The 8,463-nt window shown below is 43.0% G+C and overlaps 1 pseudogene; it reads right to left on the reverse strand.

Annotated features, from left to right (window-relative positions):
• Nucleotides 1–3,808: 3,808 nt before the first annotated feature.
• LOC116913208 lies at nucleotides 3,809–3,990 on the reverse strand (annotated as a pseudogene).
• Between the last annotated feature and the right edge of the window lie 4,473 nt (nucleotides 3,991–8,463).

The raw sequence follows: 8,463 nt of genomic DNA on the forward strand, positions 1-8,463 counted from the left end.
CATATATGATGCACAGACATACATGCAGGCAAAGAGCACCTATATACATAAAATAGAAAGGAAAAAAATTAATACTTACCTAGATCCTCTGGAAAAGCAGGTTCTGAACCGCCTCTCCAGCACCAATTAGCTTTTTAGATTTCATTCAGTCCCATGTGTAAATTCTTGCTATTATTTTCTAGGTCATAGGAGTGTATTCAGAAAACTATTACCTCTTACTAGATTTTATTTTCAACAGAATCCCCTGTTTCCCAGGCTGGCCTTAAACCTGATATGTAGCTGAGGATGATCTTGAGGATAATATCGAGTTGATGATATTCCTGTTTGGCTTTCTAAGTGCTGTGGCTTTAGGCAAGGATGGCCTTGAACTCATGATCTTCTACCTACATCTGGAATAATAGGCAATGGCTATAATGATTATTTATTTTCTATTCTATTATGTGTAATATTACATGTGTTGATTTTCATGTGTTGTCTTACTCTTACATACTGGAATGAAGTCTCCTTGATCCTGGTGTTTAATTTTGTTTAATGTGTTGTTGAATTTGGTTTGCAGGTATGTTATTGAAAATTTCTATATCTGGTTTCATAGTGGAAATCTGTCCACAGATTTCTTTTGTTGTTGTATCATGATAATATTGGCTTTACAGAATGAGCATGGTAGCATGTCTTACCTTTCAACGTTGTGGAAGAATTTGAGGCACATTAATGATAGTTCCTTTTTAAAGGTTTACTTGGATTCTTCAGTGAATCCTGGGGCTTTAATTGTTGAGAAACCTTTTATTTATTTTTTTTTTTGGTTCTTTTTTTTTTTTTTTTTTTTTGGAATCAACTAGGGCCTTGGCGCCTCCTAGCAAGCGCTGTACCACTGAGCTAAATCCCCAACCGAGAAACCTTTTATTACTGTGTCAATATTGTCATGTATATGGATCTGTTCAAGTTGTTGATATATCTTAGTTCAATTTTAATGCCCATTATGTCCTGGGAATTTATTCCTGTATTGCAGGTTTTACAGTATATTAGAGCATCATTTTCAGATGTTCATTAGGGATTGTCTGGATCTCAGTGATGGTGTCATCTCATCCTCTGAACCTCTAAATTTATTCATTGGCTCATCTGCTGCTTGCCTGAACTGGAACGTGCCCCCTTTGTTCTATTACATTATCACCAGCTTTCTGTTTTCCAACTCCTTCACTGCTTAAGTTTGGCTGTCCTGGAATTTGCTCTGTAGACTGACCTGGACATCAGAGGTCTGCATGTCTCTGTCTCCTGAATGCTGGGATTAAAGGCATGTACTAGTTTTTCTTCACCTAGAACCTGCTCTGTCCCAGACTGACCTTAAACTCAGAGATCTGTTTGCCTTTGCCTCCAGGGGTTAAAGGTTTATACTACAATGCCTGGACTTAAATTTAGCTGGGTGGGATCTTGCCCTAAGGTTACCGCTCCCTTAATTCAATTTAATATCCTTGAACACAGGATTCAGTCCCATTTCACTTCCTGGTGTTCCCTTAATATTCAGACCATGTATTTTATATTTTGTTTTTCTCAACTTGCTATACTTATTCAAAATGTTCTTCATGAGACTTAACCAGAAAACAAAACCTATGATGGGCATTTCTGAGACTCCCTTTGTCAATGCAATTAAATTGAGTCTCTTCACCCTAGCCTCAGGCAGACTCCTCAGACAAGGGCCAAAAGCAGACTGGTTCTTCACCAAACTATGACAAAAAACAGTCTCTAGGCCACATACTGAGCTTCTTCTCCATTGAAACCTCTTGGGCCTGGTCTATACAGTTGACTCAACAACAAAGTCTTCCATATTCCTACTAGGATGACGCATTAAGTCCCACTTAAAGGATTTCATGCTTTCTAAATCCAAAGTCCCACAATCAACATTCTGCTAAACAAAATCATGGTTAGGCCTATCACAGCAGTACCTCAGTCCCTGGTACCAACTTCTGTCTTAGGTTTTGCTGCTGTGAACAGACACCATGACCAAGGCAACTCTTATAAGGACAACATTTATTTAGGGCAGACTTACAGGTTCAGAGTTTCAGTCCATTATCATCAAGGCAGGAGCATGGCAGCAACCAGGCAGGCTTGGTAAAGGAGTTGCTGAAAGTTCTACATCTTCATCTGAAGGCGTCTAGGAGAAGACTGACTTCCAGGCAGGTAGGATGAAGGTTTTAAAGCAAGAGACCACAGTGGCCCACCTACTCCAACAAGACCACACCTCCAAATAGTGCCATTCCCTGGGCTGTGTATATTCAAACCATCATACTCCCTAATTTCTTGAACTGCACATTTTGACCATTGAAAAGTGTATTACTATGAGAAACAGTGGAGCCCCACTCCTGGGAGGCAAAAGAGAGCTGATTTCTGTGAGTTCAAGTCCAGCCTGATAGATCTACAGAATGAGTTCTACAAGGAATACAGCTACATAGTGAGACCCTGACAAAAACAACAACAAAAAGTATACTGTTAATTCTCCATATTTCTAATTTATTTCAATATTACCTAATAAGATACAAGAAATTATTTCATTTTTTATTCGTTATATAAAATATAATCTATTTTAGAGAGGTTCCATAGGCTATTGAGAAGAATATGTGTTTCCAAGTGTTAGATGGAATATTTTACAAGTGTCTATTGGTGTCTTTTGATATATAATAGCATTTTAAACTCTGTTTTCAAGAATTCTCTTGAAAAAATTTGAAATGTACACATGCATATGTATGTGTGTATGTGCCCATGCACACACTTGTGTGTGCACACACATGTCATGGCTCAAATGTGAAAGTGAGAGGAGCACATAGGACGTCAGTCAGTTCTCTCCTAGCATGTCAGGTGTGGGGATGATCTCAGGCATTGGTGTCTCATACCTTTGCACACCAAGACTTCTTGCTAGCCCCTCTTTGTAAATGCTTTTGTATGTATATCTATCCATAAAGAGAATAAGATGTTAAAGCCCCCCATTATTTTTGTAACCAGACATACCTGCCCCTTTTTTTAAAATGAGAGTTTAATTTTTAATTATATGAATACCATGGTGCCAGGAACCAGTCCCAGTGATACTTGTTTCTTCTTGGTTTTCTCTTGAGGTAACCTGAGGGGTAAGAGTGTCAGTGGGGTCAAAACTTAGTCTTGCAAGATATTTAGGATTGCTGTTTGATAATAAAATGTTTACCTGTCTTAGTCTGAGTAACTTTGCTGTAGTAGCTGACCTGCCTGTATGAGTTCCTCTGAGGCCAGAAACTGCAGTCTCTGGTGTTTAGCACCTCCTCATAAAACAGCACAGGATTATGTAAGGGATTAATTGTTAGAGCATTTTCCTCTTGGCCAGATGTGTCTCACTTGTCAGGCTGGGGAGAAATTTGAATCAACAAATTTCTGTTGAACCAGCAGAAGAGAGTCACAGTCACAGAAGTTGAAACTTTTACACAAGCAAATATAGATTAAGCGCATATAAATTCATATACATATTCATGTATAAATATGAATAACCTCCATTTACATCAGTTGGGCTCAGCTGCATACTTCTAATTACATACTTACAGACACACATATGTACTTACATATGTATATGAAGCAGTAGACCAAGCGCCAACGAAGAAAGAACTCATTCATTCTGGATGAAAAATAAGCTACAATCTTTTTTTTTTCTTCTAAACAAATGGTTTCACATGTTTATTCCTGAACTACTGAATGAACCCACAAGAGCACAGAAAGAAAGAAAACATATTCCTAATAAACACACTCAGCTTTCCAGACAATGATGTTGTAAACTTGATACAGAGATTGATAACATTCAAAAAGCGTAAGTATGTGTTGTTCCTTTTAGAGCCAATTTAGTTCATCTCCAATGTCTTCGCTTGGAGTTGTACATGATTTTATTGCCAGTTTTCATCTGAATCCATTGTAGATGGGACGATTCTGCTTTTGTTTCTTAGCCAGGAATCGCTTGATCCTGAAGGTCTTGTGAGAGGCCATGGTGAAGAATTAAGTCAGACAGGCACATACTCCTTCCAATGAGTCTAAGCCAGTGGATTAAATAACTTGGAAAGGCAGGATGGATTTGAGTGCCTGACTCTGCCAGGTTTCCAGTGAGCACTGCATAGCAGGAGCCCTGGACCACACCATGTGCTACTACAATCTTTGTTGCATAAAGAAAGAAAAAGCTTCTATCATTTTATTGCTAATTGAATTATACCCAAGTTTATCAGAAGAAAGCTAAGCTCTCTTTAGTAAGACTAAGTCTGCCTTGTTAGTAAGAAAGTCCTGTCTGTCCCATGGTAAGGAGAAGCCTGCCTGCTCCTTCTGCTCTCTTCCTCTTTCCCTCTGCATTCTACATATTGTTCTTTTAATTTTTAAAGTTGCCTTATAATTTCTAAGTCATTCTACTCTGCATTCTCCTAGTCTTGCTCTCTCTTCCTGCTCTGATGTCACTGAAGGACCCTAGGAGATTTCACCAGCCTTACACCCATTGCCTAAGGTCAAGACTAAGTCAAGTACTATTTTCCACCCTCAGTTCTCAGGAAGAGCAGGAATGTTCTTCAAAAACCACAGAATGTACTGACTGATAGTCATCTGACCCTCTGGTCCCAGGTAGCGTTTGAATGCATGTCATATGTTTGCTAGCCAATAGATTCATAGGTCAATATGCTTAGCCAATAAGTTTAAACTGTAACCTTGCTGATGTAACCTGAACCCCTAAAAAGTATAAAAACTGCTTGTTATAGCCATTCAGGGTCTCCTTCTAGTCAATTGCCATGAGGGACTGATTGAGGGTCAACCCTGACACACCGGAAAAATAAATCTCTTGCATTTGTATTGAACTCCATTCTCATGTCTCACTTAGGGGGTCTCCTGGCAGTCAAGACTCACTTCGAGCCTTACATTTGATGCATTGGCTGGGAAGCCAGATCCTCCCTCCACCCATGAGGCCTTAAGGAATGGTGGTCAAGGAACAGCTTGAGCTTGAGCTTGATGTCAGGTACCTCAGTTGTCTGTATCTGTATTGTCTGTCTTGCTTTTGGTTTGCTTGACAGTGTCTGTAGGGCTTAGAGAGCCTCTGGACTGGTGCGATCAAATTGTGGCTGGCCTTAAGGTTGTGACTGCAGGGAATCTGGAGGATGCTTCACATCCCCCCAACTCCCAACCACCACCAAGGGAGTTGGTAGGACTCTGCTTCTTTTGGAACCTGTTAGACTCTATACTGGTATAAGCTGGCCAGGTCACCTGTTGGATTTGATACCAGCATGAATTGGCAGAGTCACCTGATTACCTGGTTTCTGTACCTGTGGCAGGGGCAAGCTGTCTATGTGTTGATTGTCTTTCTCTTTGTTTTTAGACTTCTGCATAGGCAGGAGCTAATCAAGTCTTGCTCTGCACTCGTGGCAGGGGTGAAACTGCCTGTGTGTTGATTGTCTTTCTCTGTGTTCTTGGACTTGGACTTTGGCCGATGCTATCTTTGGATATGGGACAGACTGAATCTACCCCATTAAGCATCCTAGTTAACCACTGGAGGGAAGTTGGGGAAAGAGGAGAAAACTTGTCAGTAGTAGTAAAGAAGGGCAGGTTAGTAACTCTGTGCTCCTCTAAATGGCCCACCTTCAGAGTAGGGTGGACACCCATAGGGACCCTTGATTTGTAGGTGATCAAAGCAGTAAAGGAAAGAGTCTTTAGGCCAGGATCCCCCAGGCACCCAGACCAAGTACCCTATATAGTTACCTGGAAGGATCTAGTGGAGGATAAAAGCTTGGATAAAAACTTGTGTGTCTCCAAGACTCACACAGGTCCTAGCCATGAAGGAGAAGAACCCTGTAGAGACCACTGACTCTGTAAAGAACAACATCCTCCAGGAACCTTCCACAGTGAATCCACTACTGACAGATCCTCCACCCCTTACCCCCCAACCATGGCTCCAGTTCTCACAGTCCCCTCCTCAAGGATCTCCCTTGAACCCTCATCCAGCATCCCTTTACCCTACCTTCCTCCAGCCTTAGCAAAGGGGGATGGTGGGAAGGGACCCTCAGACCCAGGACTGGCCATGAAGACATGGAGCAAAAGGGCCACTTACCCGATACAACAGTGGCCCTCCCGCTCCGAGCCTACCAGCTCATAGATGAGGATGGCAGTCAGGCCATGCAATATTGGCCTTTCTCCTCAGCTGACTTGTACAACTGCAAGGCCCAACAGCCCTCTTTTCAGATAACCCCAAGGGGCTGATTAATCTCAGACTCTTTTATTTACTCATCAGCCCACCTGGGATGATATCCAACCACTCATGAGAGTGCTCTTCATGACCGGAGAGCGAGAGAGGATAATGAAGGAAGCCAGAATGGGGGCACCATCCATTGACCAGGCTGTCATTGACAGTAGATTTCCTCTGACTAGACCTGACAGGGACTTTAAATATGGCAGGTGGTAAGGAGCACCTGAAGGTCTACCACCGGACTTCGTTGGCAGGTCTCAAGTGGTTCACAGGATGACCCACCAATTTGACCAAGGTATGTGAGGTTAAGCAGAGACCAGATGAGTCACCCTCAGCCTTTCTAGAGTGGCTCATGGAGGCATTCTGCCAATATACACCCTGTGACCCCAGCAGTGAGGAGCACAAAGCTACTGTGACTATGGCTTTTACAGACCAGGCTCGTAGAGATAGCAGGAAAAAGCTTCAGAGGCTAGACGGACTACAGGATAAGTCATTGAGGGATTTAGTGCCAGTTGCTGAGAAAGTCTACCATAACATGGAGACAAAGGAAGAGAAAGAGCAGAGAAAGAGAAAGGAAGAAGATGAAAGGGAGATGAGAAAAGGAAATCGACAGGAAAGGAATTTACAGAGAATCTTGGCTACAGTAGGGAAACCAGAGAAGAGAGACTCCAACCGAAGAGAGACAGAAAACCCCTTGAAAGGGACCAGTGGCATATTGGGAGAAGAGGGACCACTGGGCCCGATAGTTTCCCAACAAATGGAAGCCAGGGAGCGGGAAATTCCAGGCCTTAGGAAAAGTACCTCGAAATGGTGAAGGTGTTAGCCTTGGGGGAAGACAGTGACTAGGTCCAGACCTCCTCCCCAAGCCCAGGGTAACCTTGAAAATGAAAGGGAAACCTACCCAATTCTTAGTGAATACTGGGGCCCAACACTCAGTCCTCCTCCAAGATGATGGGCCAGTCTCCAGCAAAAAAATCTGTGGGTCCAAGTGGCCACTGGGACTAAACAATATTCATGGACTACCCAAAGAGTTGTAGACTTGGGCATGGCCAGTCTACACGTTCATGGTCATCCCTAACTGCCCCTATCCCTTGCTCAGGAGAGATCTGCTCTCCAAAATGGAGGCTCAAATCCACTTCCTTCCTGAGGGCCCTCAATTGAGGGCTGAACTGCTGAACAACCTGTCCAGGTCCTTACTATTAGGCTGGAGGACAAATGCAAAATTTTTGAGACCAGTACCGAAAAAACAGAGGAAATCGCTTGGAAAAGTTTCCCATTGCTTGGATTGAAATGTCTGGGCTAAGTCATGTGTATCTGTAGCCTGTGTATGTGGAGCTTAAGACCCAGGCTGATCCTGTCTTGGTGCACCATTACCCGATGTCGATGTCAGGGGAGGCATGAAAAGGAATTAAGCCACACATCCTGGCTCCTCCAGCTTGGGTGTTGCTTTAGTGCCATTCGACCTGGTACACGGCTCCTGCCAGTTAAGAAGCTGGGCATTAAGGATTATCACCCAGTCCAGGACTTAAGAGAGGTAAACCATGGTAGATTGGTAGGTGGAAACTGAGGTCAGTTGTGGGGCAGTTGTGGGGAGAGTTCCAAGGAATTATCTGCAGGGTGATTATAGGGCTGGTTCTGTGAAGCAATCTGTAGAGAAGTTGAATTTCCCTCTTTTATCCCTGTAGGCATTCTATCTAAGCTCCACTCCCACAGTTACATGGCAACAGCCAGGTATGCTCCGCCCCACAGTTACCTAGCAACAGCCAGGCATACTCAACACCTTAAAAGGAGCTGCTTGCCCCCTCCTCATTCTCTTGTTCTCTGCTCTCTTGCTCTTCCCCATTTCCCCTTTGTCCCTTTTCTCCCCATTCTCCTCCCCCCTTCCCTTCCCCCTCCCCTCCCCCTTCCCTCCCCCCTTCCCTCCACGTGCTCATGGCCGGCCTCTACTCCTCTCCTCTTCTACTCTTCTTCTTTTGTTAAATCTTTCCATGTGGAACCATGTTGGCCTGTTGTGGTTTGTCTGGACATGAGCCAAGATTTCTACCCCAACAATCACTTATGTTTCCTCAGATATCACAGCTGAATATCACAGTATTTTTCCAATAAGCGTCAAAGAAAGATAGTAAATATACTAGAGAAATCATTTTTTAATTATTACCCTCCTGCCTTCACCTCCCAAATACTGATATTACAGGTGTGGGCCACTATTACTAGCCTAGAAACCAGATAGTCAAATGTAGTAAAAAAAA

This window comes from Rattus rattus, chromosome 12, assembly GCF_011064425.1.
Source record: "Rattus rattus isolate New Zealand chromosome 12, Rrattus_CSIRO_v1, whole genome shotgun sequence".
Taxonomy (NCBI): Eukaryota; Metazoa; Chordata; class Mammalia; order Rodentia; family Muridae; genus Rattus; species Rattus rattus.